Here is a 6711-nt window from a genome sequence, read left to right on the forward strand (position 1 = left end):
TTAATAGAAAAAAATGGATTGTTTAATTTAATAAAGTCAGAAACTGGATTGTGTCTGTCTCTCATTTTATACAGGTTGGGTAACAATGCCACACCTTAACACCTGTGAGCCGCTCTGGTGAGGGAAAGTCCTCAGATTTAGAGGGAAATTGGAAGTGTAATATACAAGGGTCATTTCGCAGAAATAAAAAGTTGACTTGGGTCACTCCGACCAAGCTCAAAAATTATAAGAGTTATTCCACTTGGTGCGTCCTCTCACTTGCATAGCCAAAGATCCCGGGTTATACAAACAAATGCATGATAGGCCCAATGTCATTCGGGACTCTGCCTCCTCACACTTCAGTGGTTGAGGTACAGAAAATAAGAACCATTAGGCTGGAGTCCGGAATGAGGTTGACCCGGTTATGATACTTGTGGTTTCTGAGTATTTCTCGGGAAAAACCTCATTTTTCATTTTTTTTTACTTTATGACCAATATTTTCTTTATTAACAAAATATAACAAGTAAGAAAACTCTGAGTAATAAAAATTCAAATATGATAGATATAGAAAAGTGTTGTTAAATGTAAATAAATAATTAGAGTATGAACAATAAACATTTTATTCCATTCCGAGTTTCCTCTGTCAATTTTCTTAATGACAGGAACTCTAAACTATTTAAAGGCCCAATTTATTCATACTTCCCTTATTCTGCAAGTATTAAATCGGGTCAAGGATCAGATTATTGAGATTTGTTATCTGAAATGGTTTTCTGTCTCTACTTTTGATATTCTTCTTTCCATGCCATTCAATTATTTGAAATAATACATGAACTCCAACACACATAGTCTTTGTAAAATTAAGCTACAATCCATGCAGAATCTTCTTTAAAATATTGCAAGAAAAAAGGTTTTTTTTTTTTTTTTTAAGTAAATGAAAAATTAAAATTTTATATAATGATAATAATGACCCACTCGTGAAATAATTTTTATATCCAGCTACAAAACGTTTCATATCCTCTATATATACAACGACAAATAATTCTCTAATATTCAGACAATTCGTGTTAATAAGAAGAAAGAGGGATCAGGTATCACAGAAATTATTTTCCTCTCTTATCCATATACCTGACAATGATATATCACTAACTAAACTTCATTACACTTTAAGAATTCATTTAAAAGAAACAGTTGTTATGGGTTTAAAAAAAATTTATCAAAATTGTAACAATATCTTCCCTGTCTCTCATTCAATACTGAATTCTTACCTTTTCAGTTATTAGTGACGTGTTCGTCTTATTAATAATAATGTGTTCAAATCCAGATTCTTCCAATAAAAACACAGAATTAACATAGCTTGAAAACTGAATAAGTTCACATTTCAGGTGTGCTCTTTCAAAATTAATTGAAAGACAAGATGGATAATTAAAGCATTTCTTTATGCACATTTGTCTTCCCATTGTACTGAATGTCTTAAAGGTGAATTTAAACCTCATGTTATTTTTCGTGAACGTTTGCATGTCTGACATCTCATATTGTGAAGCAACACATATTTGAAACAATTGACTCCATAAAAAGGTAAATCGAAAAATAGTCAGAATATTCGTCATTGTCTTTTTTTCCCAAAATACAATTGTAATGTTAATTCTGTGAAAAGGCTCTGGGTTAATATTCACAAGCTGTGATATCACTACGGCCACGTATAAGTTTGTGTCATTACACTATTTCACTGCTCTACTTATATAATTATGAACTCATCTTTCTCTTCGGAACCCAAAACTCCATGTACATAGAACTTGAATGATTAATTGAGTAAAAATACCAGGAAATGCTTTTATGCCGGTTTCCACAACATTTCAACAATAACACTGGTTTCAAAACCATTGTGAATACCAAACACAAAATATACACAGTAAAAGAAACGACCAATCATACTGATCTTAATTTGAACCTATTTACAACCCAATGCAAAAGATGAACAATGCTTAAGCTTTTGTATCAAATTTACTGCATTACATAATTTTTACTTCTTTGAAGGAACGTAACACGCAATCATTCTTTAATAATTAATGTTAATGCTTTATCTAGACGACGTTCTGCGTAGACGTGAAATATACCATTTATTTAATTCTTTTGTTCTTTTATGGAATACTGCAAATTGACTACGGCTTCATTTGTTCAACGATTTTCATTATCTCGGGGGGGGGGGGGGGGTTCTGTCTGTCATTACGATGAAATATTTCTTAAAGTTTTCCTCAACTCAGATTACACTTTTAGTTAAAGATTGGAGTACCCCTGTTGTACATAGAAATTCTGAATTGCCCATCAGCTGCTAAGCATGACCAAAGTGCTTTGTGAATTCAAAGAGCATTATTGTTGATGATAAATTTTCTGCAAATCATATAAAATGTGCATATACGATGCAGATTTAACAAAGTACAATATATATATAGCTAAGAACTACATGTACTTTTAAAGAAAAACATTAATATTATATAAATAATTCTGCTTCCCATGAAAGGTATTTCGAAAAGTTGAATTCCAGGTAAGGGGTTTATTCTGCTCTTTGAGTAGTGAACATACTAGTATATGTCTTTTACTTTTAAATCAAATTTTAAAAACTTTCTTAAGAAAAAAACATCTGTTAATGTAAGTTAAAAATACTTCATGAAATAACATTTGCTTCAAGTGAATATTTTCTCCTTTATTTCTCATGAAAACCTAATGTTGTTTTCCAATCAATGAATACATTCAGCTTTTTAGTAAGATAGGACATTGAAAGCCATATGTATGCATAGCGGGGGACTCAGGGGACGCCCCCTCGCTCAAAAATTTTGCCTCTCTCTCTCTCTCTCTCTCTCTCTCTCTCTCTCTCTCTCTCTCTCTCTATATATATATATATATATATATATATATATATATATATATACACTTACAAATCTATGCAACTTTTTATAACTTTGTGGTTCATTATTGTAAATTTTTTATTTTAGTTGTTGTTTTCTTGAATTTGAAAAAAAAGATTGTTTGTATGATCTATCCTTCATCAATCTGTTAATTCTAAACTAGTAAGTTTCCTTTTTTTTAAAGGCACCTGTATGAAAGATGTCTTAAAGTATGTCACTTGTCAACTTTTGAGAAATGTTTGGTCAGAAATTATTTATAACAATTCCATTTTTATAACATAAAACATACAACAATTTAAATTATACAATATTCAATTTAAAAACTGCTCATCACAAGATTTAAAAAAATAAATAGATAAAAATTTTAAAAAATTAAAAATAAAAGTTTATGGGGGACTATTTCTTACGGTGGAAGGATATTTAGAAGAAAATTCTACACATGTGTTTCATTTAAAATCTTGGAACTTAAGCCCTACATATTTTTACTCAAAGAGTTGGTTTCGTTAATATATGCTAGTATATATATATATATATATAGAGAGAGAGAGAGAGAGAGAGAGAGAGAGAGAGAGAGAGGTTTCAATTAATATCTTTACAACAAGCTTTACACAATCACTCAACAGACTTTGCCAAAAGGGGAAAATATATTGAAGATGTCAAGATACAATTTATATCGTTTTTGTCTGGAAATTGCATATCTTGACAAATATCTCAAAGTTGATATCACTGACCCCAACTTTTTTTTTCATTATTTTAAACTACACGATACTCTCACCCTATCAGCACTAAAGTCATAAAAGCTTGATACAAGAAAATGTTTTATTTCCGGTTTAGATTTTTAATACCCTAAATATGATATTTTTTAAATGCAAAAAATGTCACACAATAATTTATGCGCATTAATTTACAGGGTTTTTTTTTAGATAATAAATATTATTCAAACTATTTAACAATAGAATAAGAATATACATGTATGTATTGCCATGATTACAAATGGTAAAATATGATAAAGGTTAAAGTAATTAACTTAAAAGTTACGATTTAAGTGCAAAAAGATCAAGTTAATTGTCCCGCTGCTAAGTAAGATGCACACTGAACCTTAATTTCCTTTGCAATTTTGGGTCATGCTATATGAGCAGTTACCTAAAATATACTTCTTAAAAAAATTCTTGATATAACTAATGTCAGGAGTGACATACCTTAAGCACTGGGTTCTTCTGTCAGTGAAACGTACAGGTCAATAATAAAACATTTTACGAACGTAAAGGAACGTACTTTATACGATTGTTTATGAAGACATAAATATAAACAATAAAATGCCTTTCTTTGGTTTATAATACAATATTGAAAGGTTGTTATGTTTTTTGCAATAGTTGCATCCGTAAATGCCTATATTAATAAGCAAAGAAAACATTTATTTCTATTTTTAAATATACAAACAAAGAAAGGATTTCATTGCTTAATAAATGGGAAAGCCCCCATCCCTACGGCAGTAAAATTTCCATTCTCTTTTGTTAAAGTGGGTAATATTTTGTAACGTAAATAGTCTCGATCGTAATTTTTACTTTTCTGGATCCGAAAAGAGATACTTTATGAATATTCATAACTTTTAGTGTTGTCTTTGAGAAGTACATGATGTTTCAATGTTAAATAACAATTCCTCTGCCACTGGTTGCTAGCTTGCTTGTTTACAAAATTTGTTTTTTTTTTCTTATAAACTTTGATGAAATGAAAACCTAGAAGTGTGTGTTATTGATCTTTATATGACCTCCGAATTAGGTCAAATGTGGAATAATGTAATAATACAAGTTTTAGGCCACTTTTTATACCCCGCGCTTGAAAAGCGGGTAGGGGGATAATGATGAGGGTTTCCGTTCGTCTGTCTGTCTGTACGTTTGTCCCTCCGTCCGTTACCTTTGGATACCCATCACTTATCCACAAGTCCTCTTACACCACTGAGTAAAATTTAATGAGACTTTCACAGAATCCTTATTGCACAGTATCATTGTGCACATCTTATTTTACTCTTTGATTGGACTCATATTTTAGGTTCCCCATAGCAAAATATGGGCACTGCCATTCTTTCTATGATATCAGAGGTACTCATTTCTTATCCAAAACTCCTCCTTTACAACTGAATAAAATTTAATGATATTTTGACAGATTCTTAATTACATGGTGCCATAGAGCACCTCCTACCTTATGTTTTGATCGGATAGATGTTTGGGCTTTCATATAGCAAAAAATGAATTTTTCCAATATAAACATATGATCATGAGAGCGGGGAGATATCATTTGTGAGCTCAGTGCTTACAGTATCTCTAGTTTATACTGATTTGTATATGGAATACTACGTATACTCGATCAAGACAAAGGGCTCACGTCAGGTGTGACGGGTTGTAATCTTCCATGGCACCTGATATTTCCAAGATTCCGTGTTTAATTTGCTCTTGCCTTTATTTTTGTCCTCTACGTGTGGTTTAACTGCACATGTGTATAATAATAAATTTATTATATGATTAAATAATTCCTGGCTCTCTGATTGGCTGAGATCTTACATTGTAGAAAAAATACCATGTTATGTGCACCTTCACGTGACCTTACAGATAAACATAAGGATTTATTTTTTCTACATTGGACTAAAAATAGATTGAGAACTTCCAAAAAACTCTGAACCTTATAGTAATGTAATGCTAAATGCTGTTTTACAATTGTTGGTTGTTTTTTAACGATATCGAGAAATAGTAAACATTATACAGTATATAAACCTAACGTTATAAACCGATTTATTAAATATAACTTCATTCTTTATTATTATCATATTTCTTCAAAAATCCCTATTAGAATATTGCCTAAACTTAAGCATTTCAACTTAAATTGATCTGCCCAACAATAGATTTAAAATTTCATTCTTTTTCACATTTTTCATAACATTCAATACATGTGTATATTCTTTTTTTAAACAAAGTATTTCTGAATTTTAATCTCTAGGGTTTAATAACAAGTATCAATAGCAGTTACGTATGAGGGCTGTTCTGAAATTATTGAGACATTTCGTGCAACAATATATATTTCATGCAACTCAATATGATTCAAGGTTCCTTGAAGTCTAAAAAACTGTATTGGAAAAAGTTGACGTTTATACCGCCATAAAAGTATAGAAATAAATACACCGTTAGATGAATTAAATTTCCTTCAACTTGCCTTAGTTACCAAAGCTTGTTAACCATGATATAAAATTAGAAGTGTTTTTTTTTTTATGTTTTCCGATGATAGCACATGCTTTTTACACTATGTGTTATATAATAATTTAGGAAAATAAAAAGATTTAAAATACCATAAAAGTATTAAAAACGTGCAATATGCCCCCAAATGCCTGGATACCTATATTTTTTAATTCTGAAATATATTCGTTGATTAATTGTACAATTAAAAATTGCTTAGTTGGTGCTTTTATTTGCATTTCCTGAAAATATATTTGAGATATGATATATTACCCTTTATAACATGATTTTTTATAATGATAAACTGATGAAATATCAGGGGTAAATACACATTTCTTTTTGAAATCAGATCACATTTTGTGAGCATTTACAATTACTTAACTGCTGATTTTGACTGAAAGAAAACAAACATCATGCGGATAATATACTATCAAATCTTCGTTTGATCACATGTTTTAATCTTATTCTGTTGGTTTAATTTCACTGGCTTTGTCTTGTTCTAACAATATAATTATTATTGTTAAAAGTAGTGCGTGCTGAATCGAAATAAAGGCAAAGATGTTTTAAAAGGGTTTTTTTTTCTAGTTTATTGATTTGTTAAGTAA

Source organism: Saccostrea echinata, unplaced genomic scaffold (assembly GCF_033153115.1).
Source record: "Saccostrea echinata isolate AGI-Se365-2 ecotype Australia unplaced genomic scaffold, CSIRO_AGI_Sech_v1 ptg000003l, whole genome shotgun sequence".
NCBI lineage: Eukaryota > Metazoa > Mollusca > Bivalvia > Ostreida > Ostreidae > Saccostrea > Saccostrea echinata.